The sequence below is a fragment of the Callospermophilus lateralis genome, unplaced genomic scaffold, assembly GCF_048772815.1.
Source record: "Callospermophilus lateralis isolate mCalLat2 unplaced genomic scaffold, mCalLat2.hap1 Scaffold_96, whole genome shotgun sequence".
NCBI classification, from domain to species: Eukaryota; Metazoa; Chordata; class Mammalia; order Rodentia; family Sciuridae; genus Callospermophilus; species Callospermophilus lateralis.
Genome location: NW_027517776.1, coordinates 3,545,189 through 3,569,808, shown reverse-complemented (window position 1 = coordinate 3,569,808; position 24,620 = coordinate 3,545,189). Strand labels below are relative to the sequence as shown.

At 33.8% G+C, this 24,620-nt stretch overlaps 1 pseudogene; it reads right to left on the bottom strand.

Moving 5' to 3' along the window:
- LOC143641326 (ephrin type-A receptor 6-like) overlaps positions 1–15,465 on the bottom strand; it is a 190,139-nt pseudogene extending 174,674 nt beyond the window's left edge.
- Positions 15,466–24,620: the final 9,155 nt, after the last annotated feature.

Sequence of the window (24,620 nt, the reverse complement as noted above, 5' to 3'; positions counted from 1 at the left end):
CTATCTATATATAGATAGATAGATATATCACATATGTTATGTAATAGTAATATAACATATTACAAAGGCATTTAGTGAGTATGGGACATATATACGTGAACTGCCCTATTTTTTTCATACTCCTCCCTATACCCATTTAAGTCAGTGTGCTTTGAGTATATGATGAATGTATAGTAAATTATATACTTCAACTGATTAGAGGGAATTTGTCCTTAGTCTAATTTCTAACAACTTTTTCAAGTTTGTTAGTGATATGTTAACCTAAATAAATAAATGGTGTATTTTGTTTAGATTTGATATCATATCTAAGAGTATTTTTATGCTCTAAGTTGAAAATTGTAAGATTATTAGGTTAAACAATACCTTTTGTAATATAATTGTATATAATATACTGAATATATTATAATAATTTTGTATATTTAAATTGTGTTCTAGCTACAATCTTATTCAGTATTGATACTGATTTGACTTTTTTTTTGCTCAGTTTAACAAACTGTGAAATGTGTATATTTTATTTGCAAAAACTCTATTGATTTCCATTTTGAATGGAATAAATTCTATTGTCAGAACTTTTTTTGGAGCACACAATTAGAAATTGCTCATGTTCTGGGGAATCTTCAGAGCAAGATAGACTCTGTTATGTTTTCTTTCTATTTGGATGGACTGCTTACAAATAGTCCCATTGTGATTAGACATTTATTTTACAATGCAGAATCTATATGGGAGTCATTCTTAACATGTCTCCAAAGTTGGTTTTCATCATCAATCAAGAATATAGAGTTAAAGAAAGAGTATTCAGAGAAGACATAGAATGTTTAAACATAGTTCCAATGTGCCTGGCAGAGAAAAATGCTTTTATAAAAGATGTGTTTTGTTTTGAACAGTATGTGAGACCAGGTATGAGTCCACATTCGCATATTTATCTTTGTTTTAGGCTTCCAAACTTGGAGTTAAGTCATGTTTAATAGTAGAGCAGGAAACAACATTAATACAAGATATATTACAGCCATCTACATGTAAGGCAGGCAGAATTTCAGCTTTCATGCTACATACATAAAGAATTAGTGAACAGAACAAAGGGACTTCAATTTCCAAATTATTATTTAGAGAGAGACAATAAGACGGACTAAAACCGGTCTTATTTTTTCCTTATTCTATATTTCATGAATATAGAATATTACATGAGCATATTGCATGAATATGCAGTTCTTCAGTGGACCTTGTTAAATTATTATTCTGAAATAAATGTATTTCCTTATCAAACATAAATCAAAGATCCTTTCTTCAGTGTCTAATGATGTATGTTTTAATATCATATAATAATATTCTAATTGATTTTATTAGAAAGCAAATACCTTTTAAAATTTATAATAGTTATTATTTTAATTGTACTTATTTGAGGGAAGACAAATGATTATTTTGAGTTTCACTAACCTCTAGTGGTTCTCTTTCTACCAATACATTTGGTGTAGTATGGGACACTCTTTATCTTTTATTACCATTTGTAACAGAGTTTGTTTTCCTTCGGAAGTATCATTGGTGGTCTCGGATCCTCTTTCCAAATTTCCATCTTCTTCAATAAAGAGGTTATTAGTTGATTAAAACATATTTCATTTTAAAACCAGGCTTCAGCTTCTTACATATATTAAAAAAAATATTTATGCTAAGGATAGTTAAAAGTTTCAAGCCATAACATCCCTCTGTTTTTACAAAGTTACCACATACTCCAATCAACCAATGTACTAGCAATGGCATTAGAATAATACTTGTGTATTGGTAAATGAGTTTTATTAGATAAATGAGTAAAAATTTCCAGAAATATTTACTATTACTTTATTCTAGGGCTTTACAGATTTGAATAGTCTTACCAATAAATTGAGGAGATCTAACCATTTGCAGAGCTTACTGTCCTGACCAGAATTGTAAAAGGTTGTTTCCAGGCAACACCAAGAATAGGAGAATTATATTGGGTTGGGGTTCTTTTTCCCATTTCACTAATGTCTCTTTATGTTCTTATGAGACACATATTGTCATCATGCTGTTATAATTCAATACATCAGGCATTAGCCAGAAGGAAAAGAAATTTTACTCTAATTTTCTCTTCTTTTAAAAGTTGTCAGCTTCTGAATCCTTTCTGTGGCTTGGTTAGTCTGCTCACAAAGTCTTCTTTGGAAGCTGCACTCTAACTAAAAGCTATCTTCTTAGTCTCTTTGATCTCTGGCCACCACAGTTTGAATACATAGTCTTAGTTCAACCAATCAGATGCTCTTGACAAAAATGTAACAGAGCTAGAGTTATTTTTCTCATTTGAAAAAGCTAATCCTGACCAGCTTTAGAACAAAAGGTTATATAATTCATCATCACTTAATTCCAGCTAGAATGATTGGGGACACTGTAAATAGTCATGCCGTGACAAAGAGCACAAACCAAGAGCATCCTAGGCAAACTGGAACATGTGGTCATGTGGTCACCCTACCTGAATGGCTACATAAATGATTAGCTGACATCAGTTTAAAATATTACTCACCTGGCAGAATTTGGATTTCACTTCATGACTCTTGGTTTGAAAGACATACAACATTTGAAGAAATTAATCCCTATTGGGAATGGGACAATCATCAAGATTGATATTTTAGAACAGTGGCCTCTCATAAACTCTTTCAAATCACATGAAGGAGATTGCTTACCAAAATGACTTATAAGGCTCATTCAGGGGGTAGGGAAATTCCAAAGAGTGCCTTTTTTTTTTCTTCTCCTCTCTCCAGAAATAATGAGGCTTTGCTTAGCCCACTTACTCTGCTAGTCACCACGTTTCCAGGGTGACATGGCACTGTTTCCTGAGGATTCCTTCTTCACCCGGCTGCAAAACTGATCATCTGGTGAATAGGTAATTATGGGCTGAACTAGGAACCATGCCGGGCTGTGAATGTCTAGAAACCACATAGAGTTTGCATTGTAACTAATGAATACTCCCTTGCCTAATATAACCCAACCTAATTACCCATAAAGCTTCGGGTAATTTTCACTTGACCCTAAACTTTGTACATTTAGCTGCTTCTCTACCCAATACTGAATGATAACTCAACAAGAGAGTATTGAGCGTGAAGAGGAAAGGTTGTTCCCTCTGCAATATATCATTATGCTGCATGGTATTTTAATCAGAGAAAGTCAGTTGTTTCAGTAGCTCTCATTTACTTACCTAATTATTGGTTGTCATTTGGAGAAGAGCCAGTCCCAGAAAAAGTACTTCAAATATTTTTTGCCATTTGTATCTCTTGCATTTTTTCATCAATTCCCTTGTACAAGTTGTGTCAGAATCTACTACAAGTGGGGTGCGGGGTGGGGGCAGGAAGGATAGTGAGGTCACTGAATGAGCAAAGCAGTTGAATGTGTCTCCTTGGACTGTGAATTTCAGGACAATGACTCTTATTTCTGCTCCCTAGCACCAAATGCCAGGCCTACAGCATAGGACAGTGCTCAATAAATATTTAATTGTTTCCATGTTCACAAGCTTTGTGATTATTCCAAATTGATACAAAGGACAACACTTAAGGTATCTGGAGAGAATATTTTGATTCTATCATTCATAAATAAAATAGACTATGAAGGTTATTTTTAAATTTTTAATTTCCTGATAGAAAGTTCAGATACTATGGAGAGTCTGATTATGAGCACAGTGCACTAAATAATGAGAATTTTCAATAGGAAGGCAGCTTACAAATTGTGCTCTGCAATATCCAGTATGGATAAGATTTTCACAATATTATCCTCAGCAAAAATCCCAGCACCATGGAAATCATCCTAAAATCCACACCAAGAGGAAAAAAGAAAAGATCTACATCAACACCATATTCAATGGAGATAAAGATTCTAATCAGTCCAATACTACTGACCACTTGATCAACAAAGTGATGGAATTAATAATGCAAACTCAGTGCACTATCCTAATGCTTGCTAATGTTGATGGTGAATGTGAAGCAGTTATCCAAAAAGGTGAACAGGGAGAACTCTGAAAATGCCTTTCCTTTTATATACATTGTTAGTATTTTGTTTTGTAAAAATATAATCCATTTACTCCTTCATATTCCCAGTGGAATTATAAGATAGGGGTCACTACATTAAGGAATTGCTCTGTAACTGAAAGTCAGATGTATTTGTGCCAGTTTTTGATTGGAATGGTGACAATATGCGAGAATCCAACTTCTACAATGCTTAGCATAAAGGGTATGAAGTCATCCACAATGCTTCTGAAACTACACTGTTTAAAGCGTGGACTTCATCTTACTACTGACTCATCTGGTTGAAGAGCTCCTGATCTGCTCTTCCAGGATTACTAAAAAAAAAAATGATAGCATTGATATTGGAAAAGGGGTCACATAAAGACCTCCCTTCTAAAACTAGGCATGATGGAGCATATGGCTTTATTCAATGCTGTGACTGAAAAAGCCCATTGAAGTGAAATTTGATGCACAGAATGAAGCCTTGAATGATAACAGCGTAAATAATCAATGCCAGGAACTCTCATAGAAGTTCTCTGCTGTAGCGATGTTGCTGGTGTTGGGAATAACCACCCACCATAGAAGGCTCTGGTTTTTCTTACTGACCACTATCCTGAACTATCCAGACCACAGTGTGCTGACCATGCACCCATGTTGAATTATCACGCTCCTCACGTTGCCAGAAATTTACTGGGATGAAACAAAAGACTGATTCCCTGCTTCTGATATTCAGAAGTGGTGATGGTGATCCTGATCCTCATGCATCAGGCAGTCTCCTATGTGTATAAATCAACTCCAACTGGTCTTGCTTAGTCATTTGTGATGTATTATATGAGGCTTTATCTTCAAGATTTTTTGAGACATTTGATAAGAAGGCTATGGGAGTTTTCCAAGAAAATTTCAAAGGCTAGATAAATGAATAAAAAGTGCTTCAGGAGGAAAGACACACTTTTTATTTATTTTTTTATTTTTATTAATTTTAAAATTTGTTTTAATTAGTTATACATCAAAGTAGAATGCATTTATGCACTTTGACATATCAAACATAGATGGGATATATTTCCTCGCTTTTCTGAGTGTACATGTTGCAGAATCATATTGGTCATGTAGTTACATATAAAGTAATAATGTCTCTTTAATTCTTCTATCTTTCCTATCCCCACATACCCTCCCTTCTCCTCCCTTTACTTCCCTCTATAAATTTTAAGGTAATGCTATTCTTCTCTAGTGCTTCCCACCTTATTGTGAATTAGTGTATGCATATTAGAGAAAACATTTGGCCTTTGGTTGTTTGGAATTGGCTTATTTTGCTTAGCATGATATTCTCCAACTCTACCCATTTATTGGCAAATGCCATAATTTCACTCTTCTTTAAAGCTGAGTAATATTCCATTGAGTATATATACCACATTTTCTTTATCCATTCATCTCTTGAAAGACACCTAAGTCAGTTCCATAGTTTAGTTATTGTGAATTGAGCTGCTATAAACATTGTAGTGGCTACATTACTGTTGTATGTTGATTTTAAGTCCTTTGAGTATAAACTGAGGAGTGGGATTGCTGAGTCAAATAGTGGTTCCATTCCCAGTTCTCTGAGGAATCTGCATACTGCTTTCCATTTGTTCTAATTAGTTATACATATCAATAGAATGCACCCTGATGCATTATACATAGAGTATAACTTGTCATTTATTCTTGTTGTACATGATATAGGATCACATGAGTCATATAATCATATATGCACATAAGTTCATAATATCTGATTCATTCTATTATTCTTCCTATATTCATACCCCCCTCCTCTCCCTACAGTACCCTCTGCCCAATCCAAAGTACCTCCATTTTCCCTACAACCCCCACCCCTTTTTTATAAATAGCATCCGATTATCAGAGAAAACATTTGGCCTTTTGGGATCTTATTTCACTTAGTATGATATCTTCAGTTCCATCCATTTACAGGCAAATGTCATAATTTCATTTTTCTTTAAGGCTGAGTAATATACAATTGTGTATATATATCACATTTTCTTTATCCATTTATTTGTTTAAGGGTACCTCAGTTGGTTCCATAGTTTAGCTATTGTGAATTGAATTGAGCTGCTATACTCATTGATGTGGCTGTGCCACTTTAGTGTGGTGATTTTAAGTCCCTTGGGTATACGCTGAGGAATGGGATAGCTGGGTCAAATGGTTGTTTCCAAGGTTTTTGTGGAGTCTTCATACTGCTTTCCATAGTGTCTGCACTGATTTGAAGTCCCATCAGCAGTGGATGAGTGTACCATTTCCCCCACATTCTTGCCAGCATTTATTATTTTCTGTATTCTGGATAATTGCCATTCTGAGTGGAATGAGATGAAAATCTTAGAGCAGTTTTGATTTGCATTTCTCTAATTGCTAGAGATGTTGAACATTTCTTCATATATTTGTTTTAGAGAAACCTTTATTTGATGTTTGCAGCAGCTTTATTTATTTGTTTATTTATTAATTATTTTAGTGCTGGAGATTGAACCCAGAAACACTCAACCATTGAGCTCCACCCTCAACGCTTCTCATTTTTTATTTTGAGATAGGATCTACCTAAGTTGTCCAGAATGTCTTTGGACTTGTGTTCTTCCTGTCTCACCCCCAAGGTCACTAATATTACAGGTGTGTGTCACCATGCTGGCTGGTTATCAGACTATGTTAAGTAGAAAAAAGAATCCAAAATCCTGATAACAAATGTTAAGATCATTAAAAATATAATATGATTTTTAATTTATTATAAAGTTACTTTAAATTTATACACAAGAACATAAAGTAGTCTATGTTAATGAGATACCATGTAATATTTTAATGTGTGTATATATTGCATAATGTTTAAATCAGATTAAGCATATTTATCTTCTCCAGCATTTATCATTTCCTTAGGTGAAAACTTCCTGAACCCTTTCTTTCAGCTTTTTAAAATGTACAGTCTATTATTGTTATCTACAGTTATCCTAAAATGCAATAGCACATCAGAACTTCTTGCTCCCATCTAATGGCAACTGAAGGAACTATAGATGGACCCTTCCCCATTCTTCCCTGACCCTTTATTAGTGTGACTTTTTATATGCACCAATTATGACATTGATGAGAACAGCAGAAAAGAATAAACTTCTGATTGCATGCCTGCTCAGTGACTTTTGTGTAATGTGTTAAATGTTTCCATCCACTTTATAAGGAAGAAAGTACAAAATCACAAACCTCACACCAGAAATATCATCATAACCCATGTTTGCTGACATCCCAGTAGGGAAAGTGTGCTGAGGAGTCAGCAATTTAACAGCCAGGGGACTGGATTACTCTCCTTTTTCTGCAGTTGCTCTGTGTGGGTCAGGACTGCGGTCTGTGGATAAGGTAAGGGACAGGGGAAGAGAAAGGAAAATCACATAGAGCTGTCTAGGTTATGAATGGTGTGGTGGAAAACAAGAAATGTTTGTCTCTAAGGACTTGTAATCTGACACCTGTCAAGAACACTAAATTCTTTTTTTAAGAATAAAATGGGGCTAAATTGACCTCTTGTCTTGGAGGTTCCTGAAGGGAAGAAGAGAATAAAAATGTGGAACTGTTGGAGTTAAGAGCTTAAGTCATTCTGCAATATCTTGCTGAGCACAGAGTCCTGGGGGTTATGGCATCACTTTTTTCCTGATGGTAAAAATCCTGTGAGGTTAATAAGAACTAAAAGCCTTGACAGGTCACTTTTTTGATAGAGTTTCCATATACCTTTTAAGCAGTTTGTACATGTAAATTTTAAAGAAGGTGTTATTATCCAATAAAGATAGCTAAGAGCAAAACAGCAAAAAATATCTTGTCAGTGACAACTAAAAGAAAAAACAAGAGGGTAAGATTCAAATAATATAGAATTATGACTTGCAAAACAAAAAGCAAAATATGTCATTGCGCTTATTAGTTTAAAATAAATTAATGTCTTTAAGTGCCAAACTATTCTGGTAAAACACAAGAAATACCATAAATGTGCTTATGGTCAGGTAGGGTGTCATGGTTTGAATATGAGGTGTCCCCTAAAAGCTCCTACGTTAATGCAGGAATGTTTGAAGGTGAAATGATTGGATTGTGAGACTTGTAGCCTAGATAGTTCATCTTAGCTTGAATGGTCTGACTGAGAAACAGATGTAGGCAGGTAGGGCATGGTGGGGAAGGTATATTACTGGGGCATACCCTGAAAGAGTTCATCCATCTTCCCTGCAGACCCCCTCCTCTTCCCCTCTCTGTGCTTCCTGGCTACAGTGAGTTGAGGTGAGCAAGGATCCTCCACCACACCCTTCCACCATGCTATTTTGTCTCACCTTGTGCTCAGAGCAATGGAGTTAGCCCACCATGGACTGAAATCATGAGCCAAACTAAATTTTACTTCCCCTAAGTTGTCACAGTGTCAAAAAGGTGACTAACACACAGGGAAAACAAATATTAATAAAGGATCACAAAAGAAAATGTGCAACTCCCACTCTAATAATAACTGCAAAGACATGGTAACTGGATCTTGGCTATCATATTCATGGGAAATGTCAGTTTAATTAGAAAGGTCAAGAGAGGCAACTTTGAAGAGTGATGGTAAGGGATGAGGTTCAGTTTCTAAGTGTGGTTAATGAGATAAAGAACTGGGGGAAGGTAACTGAAGATAATATTGCAAGACACAGTTAATACTACCTGTAATGTTCGTGAGAATAAATATACATCAGCATTAAATGAGAAAAAAAATTGAGAGTCAACATTTTTCAATTTTTTGTTCATAAATTGGTTACTGTAGTTTTGCTAAGGACATTATACAATCATATATTTGCTAACACTGGAGAGGACAGAATATACATGAAAATTAAAGGTAATGTTTGTAAAGGCTTAAGTACATGGTACCCTTATCTGAATTATGCAACAACTTGTGGATTTGATTTAACATGCCAATGTTTAGTAAACAGGAAGATATTATCCTTAATATCTGGAATTTTAAAATATAAGATATTAAAATGGAATTGACATAAGAAAATATATATGAAATATTTCCCTCAAATGGAATATAAAATGTCTTATTATATACTTGTTAGGTTATATCAAAATAATTTCTGCTGTCATGTATAACTAAAAAAATAGAAATATATAGTATATAGTATAGATGTAGTATAATATTAAAATGGAATATAAATTCTAATTTTTAAAAAGACAACTAGACCAGAGAAAAAATAATTTAGTTCAATGACTAAATTGGACATTGTCTATGAAGATCCTAATAGGTTATACAAATGAAAGGATGAAAAAAAAATAAACTGACAACTCTGAAAGAAACTGAGGCAGGATCCTTACTTTCTTTGGCATTACTTTTATGTAACAGTGCACTCAACCACACAGTCAACTGTCCAAGTCAGAAACATGGCCCCGAATATTTACCCTGTTTTTAATTTTCATTCCATTAGTAATAAAATTCTCCCAATATTACTCTCATGAAAGCTCTAAATTCCATCAAACATCTCCATTACCAATCCCACTGTTTTACTTTAGGTTCTCCTTATTTCCTGTATGTGCTCTTTAGTGCTTCATTCCTTACTACAGTATTCCTCAAATTAATTTCCCATACTGTGATTGGTTTACTGCTTGGATAATAATACTCAAGTGTTTTAATTCCATGCTTCTATCTTATCTATAGAACACAATTCAATTTCTTTAGTGAGGCTATAGCTTGAACTTTGCTTATCTTTTTAAGTTTACAGCTTGCTATACCTGGAAAACATGGCTCCTATGGTTTCTGGAGAAAGGTAAGAAAGAATATGCAGATTGTTCACTTGCTTTTATCTAATCTGGATTTAGGTGACATATCATTCCCTCTCACATTCTATAGATGAAAATAAATTGCATGAGCTTGATCCATATCTAGATGCAATATGGTGTTCACTGAAACATTTCATTTTACTAGTTTCACAGCTATCCCCCATTTCCTAGTTTAGCAATACCCTGTGAAATCAAATGTTTTGGTGAGAACATGATTAATATCTATCCCAACACCATAGTTTTATTTAGTAGGCAATGAAAAATTCCTTTTTAGGTACTGGAACATATATATTTACTTGGTGAGCATATTTTTCCTATAAATAAATAATCCAATATAATATGAAAATGATTTTTAAAATCCCAGTATTATAGAAGAATTTAAAAGGAATAATTTAATGAAATGTTTACTGGCATGACTAAGATGACTTGAAAACTCTGGTGGAGATAATCTTGTCAGCAGGATAAGAGATAGTTAGATCTGTTGAAAAAGAATATCTCTCTGTTGGTGGATACTTAAGTTGACTCCTTATCTTGGCTGCAATGAATAATGTGTAATATACATGGGAGTGCAGATGTCTTTTTTGACATACTTTTATTTCCTTCAAACATATACCCAGTAGTGGAATTATTAGATCATGTGGCAGTTTTATTATTATTTTTTGTGTTACTGAGGATTGCACTTGGGCCTTTGCACTCAAATGATCTACCTCTGAAATACATCCCCAGCCTCTATTTTTGTTTAATTTTTACTATATTCTCCGGAGGTAGTACTAATTTATACTTCTACCAACAGTGTGTAACAGTTTCCTTTACTCCAGATTCTTTCCAATATTTAAACATTTCTCTTTTTTATAATAACCATGATAATAAATATGAATTGATGTCTCTTTTTAGTTTAAATTTGCTTTTCCCTGATTAGTGAAGAACAAGTACCACCAACCATGGTCTGTATAAACATCGAGAGGTTTTAAGTAGTATCAAGGCTTCTCTTGGTACCTGATACTATTCTACATGCACTGGTCTACTCCAGGAATCTATAAGAGGAACTCCTTTTATTCTATGAAAATCGGCAGTAAAAAGTACAATGAAATTCAATTAGTGGTAAAAGAATTTTCAGACACACATACACATGTGCACATATAGAAATGAAAAAGAAAACTGAGATACTAAGTAAATTAGACTGATATTATCCATAAAAGTTATGGAAAGTAAAAAGGGGGAATATGATAGCTGGATATATTAGAAATAAATATGTGTATTGAAATAGAAATAAATATGGTACTGAATGTTAATACCAATTTGCCTTGTATATTCTCAGAAGAGCTGGCCATGATCAAAAGAAACATGGGTTTACTAAAATAAGACATATCTAATTAACTTTATTTTTTATTTGGCTAGGTTCCTAGATATACAGATCATATGATATTAAAGAGAAAAAATACAGCTTTATTATGATTTTGACAGTTTTTCTATTGTCTCTGGAGAAGATGAGGAATATATACCTGAGGTGGTATATTATAAGGACTTAAAATAGGCACAATTAAACATTTATGTTAGGAGAATGAAATAAGGTTCTACGAGGTTTAGTTTCCAGTCCCGCACTAATCAATGTTTTAATTAATTATTAGAATGAAGATATGAAAAGCAGAGTTTGTCTAATCTACTGATGGAAGGGAAATTCAGTGAATTAAATATTTATTAGGTACATATTATTCCTCTCTGGCATGTGCACAAAGAAAAAGCCAATAGATTGACTGCATGTGAAGGTTGTCAAGAAATTTTACATTATTATAAACTCAATATAAGCATGTAAGTGATTGTTCAAACAAGAAAATACAACTTGAACTTACTAAGCAAAAGCCAGTAAAACATAAGGATAAGGAGGGTGGACTATTGGTTCAGAGCAAATAAGATTTTATATGGTCTCTATTCCTTCTTAATGGAATATAGGCAATCTAATTTCCCTTGAGCCTCAGTTTTCCAATTCCTAAAATGGACCAAGGTTTACCTTTTATGTTTATTTGTGATACATAAATAAAATGAACCAATTAAAGTGCTAAGCACTTTTCATAAAACAAGGTTATCACTCAGTAAATATTTGCAATTATTATTAGTTATACAGTCCAAGAGACACATGTATTCCAGCAAAAGTTCCTAGACTTGTATTTCTGTCTTGGCTCTTTTGTTTGCTGACCTTGGCACTTTCAACCTGTGTCTAGGTCTTTATTTTTAGTTTTTAGTGTTTCATTTTACTAAGGGCATAGAAAAATAGACTATGTTCCGAGAAAGGACTCTGAGATGGCAATAGATTTGGAAACCAGGCAATAAAGGAAGTATATAAAAATATGCAAATTTATTAATTAATGTCTTTCTTTGTTCCAAAGTTGTTTTAAATTGCTGTTAAAAATGCCTACAGTGCAATAGTATAAAAATGGCTAAAGAAGTTGAGACAAAGAGGAAATAATAAAGCAAAACAGGATTAATAAATGAATCTCAGTTGCATTAACAGAGGAAGAGGGGAAGATTTAAGACTAGAATAGCACATAATTGTCATTAGAAATTGCTTCCTTTACTCTGATTTTTACCTCCTCACTTTCCAACTCAGTTGCTCAGCTGCTCCCACAGCAATCATCAATTGACCCCACTGAGGCATCACGTTCTTTAACCCCACAACTTAAACCCATCAGATTTGTCTCTTTGTTTTCCTATTCTTTAGTTGATTTTGTGGTTCATATTATAATCGCTTATCACTTTTTCTGTCAGTCATTCTGTTAAGCCAAAGGAAAGCCCTACATAAACCACAGTACTTTTTCTTTCCTCAGGTTTCAAAGCCACATTCTGAGCCGCCCATGAAATCAATGAGTGTTGAATTGAGTCTGCTAGTCTTTTTTTTTTTAAACTTGACATTTCCTATTTAACTATCTCCTACCTACTTATCTGTTATTAAAGTTCCTTTCCCTACTCACTCCTAATTTACTCTTAAATTCCTCATCTCATTACTACCTATCTGTTAAGATATCTCCTCCTGGAATTTCATTGTCCTTCTATTAAAGTCCAATTTCTTTATGTATGTTCTGAATTCCTTCTCTTCTATCATTTTGGAGAAGTCATGCTTACAGCTAGATGGAATTCCAGTGCATCATAGACTCTCTTTGCATAGGATAGTTCCATCTTCATTAAGCAATCTTTAGTGCCTATATATATATATATATATAAATTCTTCACTGAATTTTCAGTTATTTTTTCTTTTCTAGAAATCTTTTCAATGGTTGAAATTCTCTAAAGTGAGACACACTCTTCTTTGGTTATAACTCATGTGTCATCCTTCTGTTCAGATTCTATTTTCACCACTATTTCCAAAGTCACCAAGAGTCTCTCATATTGCCAAATCTCATAAACATTTCCCTCCTGTCATCTCAATAACATTTGGCAAATTAGATCACTCCTTCTATTCTGGAATGTCATAATAATGCCTATGTTATACTATTTTTATGAATTTATCACCTTCTCACAATTGATCTTTCTCGTTTTCTTTTACTGGTTCTGCTTTTTACTAAACTCCCATATTTTAATATAGTCCAAAGCTTAATCTTGATTCCCTATTTGCCTTTCTCTATATGTTTTCACTAAGAGATTATATAAATATCCATGCCATTAAGTAGCATGTATCTATTTTGGCAACTTGGCATGTTTTTATCTTTGGCATATATATTATCTATAAAATTTAGTTATTTATGTGGTTGCCTCCTGACATCTCCAGTTGAACATCTCAAAGCAAAGAAAACTTAATTGTTCTAAATTTGAACTGACCATTTTCACTTTCAATGATAACTTTTAAAACATCTTCCTATGTCATTTGGTCAGGAAAAGGCACCAATCTACTCAGGGACTACTCCAGCAGTATTTCCACTGATTCCATCTCCAAATTAAATCTTTAATTTGCCCACAATCTCCCTAGCTAGTTTTGATGTTAGTTAACTTCACATTTCTGAGAACAAAATTCCTGAAAAGTACAACTTACAGGAAGAAAGTGTGTTTGGGGCCTCATAGTTTCAGTGGATCAGTTCATGAGTCAGTTAACTCCATCGCTCTAGGCCTGAGGTGAGGCATCATTGCAGAGAGACAAAACAAAGAAATAAATAAATAGAGGAGCCAGGGGCAAGATATAGTTCAAGGATATACCTCCAGTGTGACCTATCTGCTGCAAGTTTCCATCCAGTAGTCCATTCAATTTCATTAAATGGATTAATCCACTGATGGGGTTAAAGATTTCATAATCCAATCATTTAACCTCTAAATATCGCTGCATTGCCCAACACACGATCTTTTCAGGGGACATTAGACATCCAAACTGTGACATTCTGTTCCTGGCCCTGCCCCTGGTTCATGTGTATTTGACGATGCAAAATATATTTTGTACATCGCCAAGAGTCCACATATCCTCCAAGAGTTCCAGCACAGTTCAAAAGTTCAAGTCCAAAGTCTTCTCCAAGACCCAAGATAAACTCTAGGTTGTCAGCTCCTATAAAAATCAAAATCAAGTTACATGCATCTCATTTACACTGGCATAGAATAAACAGTGGCATTCAAAAGGGAGGAATAGGGGCACAGGAAGAAAGTACAGGACCAAAACAAGATTGAAACCTACCTGTGTAAACGTGTCCTATAGCTTCATATTTGGCATCTGGAACTCTTGAAAGTAACTTTCAATCCTCAAAGGACTTGTGGATCTTGATCTTGCTGGCTGCAGGCTACATGGACACAGTCTCTTGGCCAGGTTTCTCTCCTTGCTAGTAGCTTGGCCCGTGTTCCTGGGATTTCTTAATTATAGGGTTTCCATCGGAGCCTTGATCTTCTTACAGCTTCATGTAATGCTCTGTCAGGGACTTTTCACAGGGATTAGAATACACTTTGCCTGACTTTTTCCTTCGTGAAAATCTTTGTGATTTCCTGGACCCGTTATCCTGCACTACAGAATCAGCACTACATGAACAATATCAATATTGGTTCCCTTGGACCATAGCTTCAGTCGCTTGTCAGTGTCTGGGAAGCTGAGCACTGTGAAATGAATCCTGGGAAAACCACTTCCAAGGCACCCATGTGTGAGCAGAATACCCCCAAGGTCTCCTGGAAGAATTTCACTTTGACAGCCCTTGAGATTGCAATGGGTAAGGTCTTGCTAATTCCTGAGATGCCCTCAAGTCATATTTCCTATTTTCTCTGTGCAAATTACTTAGTTTCTCTTTAGTGGCAATAATGTCTTTGGCAAACACAGCTCCCTTGGCCCTAACTTTACATGGGCTTTTCTGGCCAAACTGCAAAATTTTAAAATACTTCTCTGATTCCTGCTCTGTTCTCACTGTAAACATGGCTAAAAAGCTCCCAGCATTACCAATGCCACTTCCTGAATGCTGCATTAGCTTGAAATTTCCTCCATAGGATTAATTAGTTCTATCTTCTTTAAATTCAGCCTTACAGGATATCTTAGGACATAAACAAAATGTAGACTATTATTTTGCCAGAATGTAACAGTTCCAGTTAGAATGAGTTCCTCATTCTAAGTCTAGAATGAGTCTTAATTGCCCTCTAAGATCTCATGAACATAGCCTTTACCGTCAACATTCTCATTGGCATTCTGTTTTTCTGAAGTCCCACGAAAATTGGCCATTCATCTCTGCTGATAACATTCTGAGTCTTCTCCAGCCTGCATTTCCAAACTTTTCTAAAAATTTTCCACACACTAATTCCAAATTCTTATGAACTACTTTGTCAAGTATGTTATAAAACATGACACCATTTCTTGTTGCCAATGTGTTAGTCAGCTTTGCATTGTTGTGATGAACAACTTAGAGGATGAATAGTTTGTTTTGGGCTCACAGTTTCAGAGGTTCAGTCCACAGTCCAGCTAGCTCCACTGCTCTGGGTCAGAGATGAGAATAAAAGGTGGCAGAAGGGTGTGGTAGAGAGAGAACATGAGGAACCCAAGACAACATATAGTCCAAGAACATACCCCAGTGACCTACCTCCTCTGGTCATGCTCCACCTGCTTACACTTCTGCACAATAGTCCATTGAAATGATGAGTTCATCATCAAATTGATTAATCCACTGATGAGGTTGTAGCTCTCAATCTAATAATTTCACATCTGAACATTGCTGCATTGCCTAATATATGAGCTTTTGGAGGGACATTAAAGATCCAGACCATAACAGCCACTAAATTTGTTACTAAGGGTATTTCTGAAATCTTTTCCACACTTGTCACTTTTAATCTATTTTCCATAGTCAGAGTGATCTTTGATAAATGCATATCCTAGTCCAGCCTGACATGTTGCAACTGACTTCCTTACCCTTAGAATACATTAATTGTTTATTATACTTTATTTCTTTCTGGAGTTTTAACTGACATGCAAAGTTATTTTTACTTTAATTTTTTGACCATTTAATGACATTGATTCATTCCTACTTTTTCCAAGATCCCTTGTAGATTCTTTATTCTATTTTTCTACCTTCAGTATAACTCTAATCTCTTAAAGAGGTTTTCCTCAACACAGTGTCTAAATCAGACTTCAACTTTTAATCTCCTTTTTTCTCTATTATAGCATTTAAGTAGTTCCATGAGTAGCACTTATCTCAAATTCTTTATTTATGACTAAAGTATTTTTTATTAAAACTAGTTTCTAATTTTATTTAAGTTTAGAAGCAGAGGCTGTAATTAAGACATTATCTTTCTTATTTACTGCTATATTTAAACAATCTAGTATTATAATTTGAGATCAAAATATATTTGATGAAAGAATAGTTGAATAAATGCATTGATGTGCTCAGGAGAAGCTAGACTGTGTTGTAGTTCCAAATGACTATCACATACCATTAACTACCCAAAGGCTTGTTTTTTTTCTCATATTGCTAAAATTCCCCTCAACATGTTTTTCATTCCAGGAATTCACTGTAGCAGTAAGTACTGAGCTCATCCCATGGTAGAGAGATGGGAGAATTGAAAACCACAAGCTACATCCATCTCTTGAAGCTTCTGTTTGAAAGTGACATATTCACTTTCATGCACATTTTGCTGGTCAAATAAAGTCAAATGACTTCTTCAAAGTTAGAGTTGATACTTTATAGTCACTCTTCAGGGAAGGTAAAATAGAATCAGGATCCCAGGGAGAGGTTATGAATATTTTAAATAATAATACAATCTCTCATTATATGCTGCTGACCACGAATTGATGGTGGTTTCCCACAAAGCCAGGTTAAGAAGCATTCTGAAATTAGGTCTATATTCAGTAAGAAAGATGGCTTGTTTAATATGTTCATGACACAGGGGAATGTCGTATGTTTGCTATGTATTTGTAGTCTCTGACATATTTGTAATATTACTGTTGCAAAAAAGGACTACCAGGTAGATGAAGCATTGAACTGAAATAATACATTAGAATTGAGTTCTTAAGGAGAATAAACTTTAGTTAGCTAGTTTAATCTAGCAAACAAAAAGTATTGTACCATTAAAAGCTTTTTAAAAAGCTACCATATGTTTTGAAAAAGATAATTTTTAAGGCATTAAAATATTCACACACTAGTTGTATGTTAAGCTATCAGCAAATCTGAAATTCTCACTCTGAGTGCCAATTACTTCATATTTTATTCTAATTTTAAGAGTCTACAAATCCATCTTCTAGAATAAAGAGTATGGGACACTTGAAGTGAGATCTAGATTCTACTATTGAGTTGGAAATAATTGGTTCCATTTTTGCCATACACAAAGAGAGGACTTTGGGGCTATAAAATCTTCAATGATTTGTTTTGCTATAAAACTGAGGTTTTTGTTTTTTGTTAAATAGTTACTAAGTATCTATTCTCTATGTAGTATTGTTCTATGTTCTAACAATATGTAAAAGTTCCTGAAAACTATGTCCTACCTTTGATAATCAACATAGCAAAGAAAATGAGAATCTATATAAGCGTATTAGCAGATTTCCATTAATTGGACAAAGGACCAAGATAAGAAATTATAAAGAAAAAAGGTTTATTGTTTTATTTTGACTCACAGTTTCAAAAAATTCAGACTGTCATTGGTTGACCCCATTTTTGGGGAGTTGAATAACACGTCTGGTGTCAGGAACAACACATCATCAAAGGAATTCATGACATAGCAAAACAGCTCAACTTATACCAGCCAGGGAGGGAAAAGGGGAGCAGAAGAGGGGGTTCCATAGTCCCCTTCAAGGCTGTACTCCCAGTGACTTGAAGACCTCATCTCATGTCCCACCTCTTCAATATTTCAGTATTTCCTAATTGTGCCATGGGCTGGGACTAAGCCTTTAACAAATGGGTATTTGGGGATAATTCCAGATATGAAGTGTAGTAGTAAGTATTCAGTAAGTATGTGCAAAAAAGATCAAAACTGTAATAGTCAATGAGATATTCTAGTGGAGAAACAACAAGATATGAAAAATGGTCTTTGAAAAATGAGTAGAGTTTTGTCAGACAAAGATATAAGGAACAGAAGATAAAAGGAATATTCCATCAAGTGTATGATCTAAAATATTTGATTCAAGATGGTAGATTAAAAGTATGTTTTTACTCAACCTTCAACTTTATTGAAAGGGAAAAAAGCTGTAGCACAAAAATTAAGCTAATGAGTCTGGAAAATGAGGAGAAGAATTATTAGATAGAGTACTGTTAAGGTTTACTTAGAACACAGGAAGTTGATGAGATAGGATTGAAATATCAGGTTAAAGAAAATTTCCATGTAAAACACTTGTGAGAAAATGTTATGGCAAAGGTTAGGTAATACTCATGAACAAGTTCAGCAGAGTCACCATCTGAATATTCCCTCCTAAGCACACAGCATATGACTTCCATGTATACCCTCAGATGACATTAATCTTGGGAAAGTTATATTTACAAATACACATGTTGATAATGGGTCTGTAAAATGGAAAGTGGCTGTTAGAAAGTATTCTTCCAATAGCAATGTGAAAAAATAATTATGATTCTGGATGACTTTGAAAAAATTATTTTTATGGAAGATTTGTTAAATCTGTATACTAAAACACATACATTTGAACATGTGTTTTAAAATTTAAAGGTAACTTATAGAAAAGATCAATAAGGTCTGTAAATTTCAAATTGTGAGGAGAAAAAATGGGAATAAGTGAAAAAAATAAAAACTATCTTATCACATCAAAAAAAGAGACTCTCAAATTGAGTAAAATAAATATATGAAATTAAGCTATACTGTTATTACTAAAGCTAGCTCTAAAAGAAAACAAAAACAATTGAAAATAAGAGATTGAAAAGATATACATACATATACATTAAAGTTTTTAAAAGTGGAAAATAATGTTAATTTTAATAAAGAGCAAAATAAAACATGGAAATATGTTTTAAATTGGAAAATAATCTTAGAAGATGAGAAAAGAAGAGAATGAAATAATAAATAGCATAATTGATGTTATAAACCTATTTCTCATCAATAAACATATTCCTAAAGCAAGCTTGAGATGGGAGCTTCAGTTTTAGTTTTTCATAGCTCTTCACCGTATGTATCACTGGGAAAATTCAAAATAGACTACGTTCTCTAAATGCAAACCATTAGCTTTATTCTGCGCTTAGCAAAAGACTTTCCATTGATGTGTTCTCATGTTATTCTGGACTTGGAGAAAGGGTATGTATGTCACCAAACTGGAACATCTTCAAAATATTTTAAAACAGTTTTGAATCAGCTTTCATGATACACACTAATGTTAGACTCAAACAAAACCTTATATGAGACATCACACTACTATATGTGTTTATTTGCACACTAAATTATGCATTCTTCTCAAATACCATAGAACATGAAACATAAGATCATAAAAATATGACATAAAGATAAAAAATTACAGATAAACTAATTACCATTAAGATAAGTCATTTTAGCTACTTTCTCTAATCATGACACAAATAAATACATATTAATTTAATTAATAATAAAAGGAAAAATGGTACCTTGAACTTGAGTATGTGTACATGAATTAATGTCCTTCTGAGAAATAGTTAAGTAAAGGGAAAATCAAAGTAGATATTAAAGTCTATTAAAATGTATTCTTATGTATTATATTTCAAAATTTAAAAAGATGATATTTAGAGCAAAATGTCTTACTTCAATGCATTTATTAAATAATTGATGTTACAAATAAATAAAATAAACTTCAATTTTGCGAAGATGAAAATGGACCAGCAAGTGAAAACTTACTGGCAATAAAAACTTGTATTGAGTCCTAAATGTAGTTGGAATCAAAAATGTATTCATTAATTTCTAAGCATAGGGGTGAAAAGCCAATGTATATGTGGCATCAAAGTCAAAGAAGAAGGAAAGATGAGCTTGGGGCAGGAGGTTTGGTGCCAATCATTTACAGGATCTTTTAGTCTGAGCTACCAAGTTTCAGTTTATTCTGAGAGTACGGGGAGAATTTTAAGCCATAAATGCTGCAGTTTTATTTATTGCTGTGTGAGGGTAAGTTAATGTGAATCAAGAACAGTGAGCAGGCAATTGAGTAGTTGAGAACAGGAACTGATGGGGAAATAATGTGCCAACAGCACAATACAAGTGCACAGTTCCAAGGTGTATTTGGAGGTAGAGGAAAGAATAGTTTCTGATGGATTACCTGAAGGAAAAGGGATGAGAGGAGAAGTTAGTATGACTGAGATGAGAATGTGTTTAGAAAGTCAGACCTTTGTTGTCTTCATATGTTGATGACCCCTAACGATACAGACATTTCAATGTCAAGTAGCTTTTGAAAACATGAATCTGGATTATAGTGAACAGAATCAGACAAGATACTATAGTTATAGTACTATATATATAGTATCCACAAATCCATTCATTTATCAATATCTAATACATGTTGATAAATGAATGGATTTGTGGATACCTTTCTTCATGATGGCCATAGATAAGGAGAAGTGTTTTATAAACACTAGAAAACTAACCAGAAATTTGCCACTTGGTCTGTTGTGTAACGATTTTGACATACAGAACTTATCTTCTCTGGATTTTTTTTTCTGAGAGAATTACACTTATTAAAAGCCACAACCAAACAGGAGATGAAGTGCTGCTTTAAAAAGTACTTCATAACATTTTACTTAAAGTTTGTTATGTTTTAATTTCTTTGATTTTCCTGTTGCTCTTCTGTTATGGAGTGGCTGGCTAGACCTAAACAACCTTAGAGTTAGAGCTGTGATGGAGGCTGGATTGCAGAACCTGGCTTAAGCCATGAGATGCAAACACAACCTATTTAATTTCACTTCTGAATATAAAATGGGTGCTGCCTGGTCCCATAGGGTCATTCATAAGAAAGTGGTTGTAGGATGGTAAGAACATAACAATTGCTTCGGTAAAAAACCTGCCTAGTTGTCTTACAACCTGAATACTGCTTGTGGCTCATGACACCTAAGGAATTAGTAACAAAACATGCTCCCAAACAGTATCTCAGGTACTGACTGCTCAGATCAGTAATTCTTCTCTCCTTGGGAAAGACTCAATCAAGGGTATGAGCTGAGGTCTGGAAACAAGAGGACAGGGGTTGGAGGAGACCCCTTTTCTCTGTGTACAATCTTTTAAAAAGGTGTTTTTGTGGCTCCATAATAAAAGAGCAGCAAGAGAATCAAAGAAATTAAAACACAACCAATTTCAAGTAAAATGCTAGGAAGTACTTTTTAAAGCAATGTATAATTAACCTGTCAAATGCTTTACCTCACACATTATTCAGACAAACAACTGAGAAATATTCCACCGACAATGGAATGTAAACTACCCTGTTGGGAAGGACTACTTGAGACTGTACTTTTAATGTTCTACCTGTATTATGTAGTTTTTGTTGTGACAAATCCTCAATATATAAGAAATATGAATAGCATTTGTAGCTACATTAGCATAGTTAAAATTACAAGGATTATCAATCCCTATTCTTTATGACATGTGTTTATTATCATCTTTTTTTATGAAGATAAAGCTACCTTTAAAAAATGATAAAGTTAACTCTGTAGCACACTAGTATGTACTGGAAAGGAGAGGGGGGGAGCAATGGAACTCTTTTTCTGACCAACAAGAGATTCTCCTTATATTTGTGATTTTCATTTTTGAGACTGTTAGAAGAAGCTTCAAAATGAAATCTGAACTGCAATCAACTGATATAAAATCATTTTAGGGCAAAAAGACACGTGTTGAGCAGAATCTTATATACACAAATATTCTCATGCAAGCAATTCTCTGAAGACATCATGAATGTCTCTTTGTGATCTGCCTATTACATTCTGGTCTCATTTAATCTTTCCTTAAATATCTTATGTCCCAAAGTATATTACTCACAGATCTTCCTGATCTGGCCACTCTGCATTTAATATTCTGAATGAGCCTCCTAAGACTATCTCATAGAGGCCTAGAATACCTTCCTTGACCTCAAAACCACCCTCAAAGTCCATTTTATTAGTATGTATTCTAGTCATTCACAAAGATTCAGATGCTGAGGCATCATCTCTCAGGGGAAGCCACCCCAAACCTCTACAGTCTGAATTTGGAGTCCTATAATATACACAATATGCTTTCTTCATTTATCCTAAGCATCAGCATCACATGGTAGAACTAACTTCAGTTCATTTTGTCTTCTTTACTCATCCACTTTTGGGTAAGAATCATATCTAGATTCTGATAGAAACTAACACAGGGTTTGTTACATGGTAAGTACTCAGAAAATATAGAATGAATGAGTGAATGAATGAACAAACCAATGAACAAAGAGTTTTTATAAAAACTCTTTTTTTTTCTAATGTGTTCATCTTAGAAAAATGGAATGTAGAAATCTGGTTATAAAAATATTTAGAATGAAGGCCTTAAATAGTATCTATATTCACATGACAATTTTAATTATATAAAATTTATATAATTTCAAAAAATTCTGGAACTGGTTATATTTTGATAATATCATTTAGCTAGATGGTAAATAAATAAAAGTTTTAGTTTATTGTCTACTTGAGTGGAAACTTCTTTCAAATTATTTGTTTTTTCGAATGATATCAGAAAAAATCAAAACATGCATTTAAAAAATGTTCATTATTATCACCTAGATAAAATACTCTTTTCATAGAACACATGCAGTTGTCAAACAGAATTGTATTCTTCAGTTTGTGCCAATTATCTTTCAACTTATGAAGCAACTCCTTTTGCTGTTGATTTTATTGTCCTGATGGTTTGTTTTTCTTTTCTGGGTTTCTAGAGCTAGAAACATAATTATCATCCTAATTGCTACGCATTTTCTCTCTACAGACACACACACACACACACACACACACACACACACACACAAACACACACGCAGAAAGAAAGAATTTTAATGAAAATTGTATCTTCTATGTATATTTGCGTATCTTCTTCTCTTTATGTTCTCTTCTCCATATACAGCAACTAGTCTATTTCCCATGTGTGTATATTGAAATTGCCCCTACAGTAGGTGCAAATGTACCTGTTGTTAGTACTATTTCTATCATTGACTGGCTGGGTTACCGTAGGTAGTCAATGAACTTTCTGAATCTCTCATCTAGAAATTAGGGATGATAATAATGATCACAATATTACAAGAAATCCTATGAAGACCCAATTATATAAATTATATTATTGTAACATTTTATAAATGCACTACTTTTAATAACACAAAACATGAAACTACTGCCTGTTGATGTATCTTCAACAGTGCTGCTTTTTTGCTGGAACAAAGATAAATTAGCTAACATCAGTTTCTTTCTTGCCACTGAGTACTTTGGGGGCAAAGATGAGCTTTCAGTACTATATATCTATGTCTTTCCTCTTCTTTTATGTTTTTACTTTATTCTCTCTTCTCTAAAATATGAAGGGAAATTTTATTGCTTTTTCCAAGCACATCTGCATCAAGTTCAGAACTTTGGGTCTAAGGACAGCTACCAGCTTTCTTTTCTTCACTTGAAATAAAAGTGTTCAAGAAAAAGCACTTAAATTGCAAATGATTGTGATTACTCTCTATCCTCTGTTCTTATTTTCCCATAGAAATATATCTGTAAAAATTCATTAGAACTGTTTTTTTTTCTTTCTTTTTTTTTTGGTTGATGAAAAAAAATACCAAATCTAGGAAGACAAGATTGCTGAATTAAACTCTTCATTTTATTATTCAGCTGATTGCTGGCTAATTCAACATGACTTTTGTTTGTTTTGTTTTTGGTGTACAGTCAGTACATGAGAAAAAAAGGTGGAAATTATGTGAACAGATGTTTTGGCAAAGATGAACTGTTTAATGGTATACTTCTCTAGATAATTATACTAATTCTCTAACCCACATTTTTAATATGTAGATATTGTCCCAGAGAAGTCTGCATGAAACAAGCATTTGTGAGTTGTTCTGAAATGCTTTGTTTAGTTTTTTTTTTTCTTATACCATTCTATCTGGCAAAAAATCAAAGTGAAATTAAAAACATACATGGCAGCAACATAAAGATCCAATATTGAATGTCCTTAGGACTTAACAAAAAGTAGCACTAACTTCTAGTCTGTGAAACTGGGATGGGCATCAGGATGTTTGAAAATCCACTAAAGTTCATGAGGCTTAAATAGAATGCTTCTGTTCTGAGCTATCTCCCCACAATTTCTTAGGAGGTCTTATTCAAGTGATTCCAAAATGATTAAATTGTTCTTCCACAAATCTATACCTGCAGTTTATATACTTCTTCTCTCAAAATAGCAATTTTTGGTCAGGCCTGAGAGTTTAGCTTTGTTTCCTATGTATATCTCATGTTAACCAATGAATTATTTGGG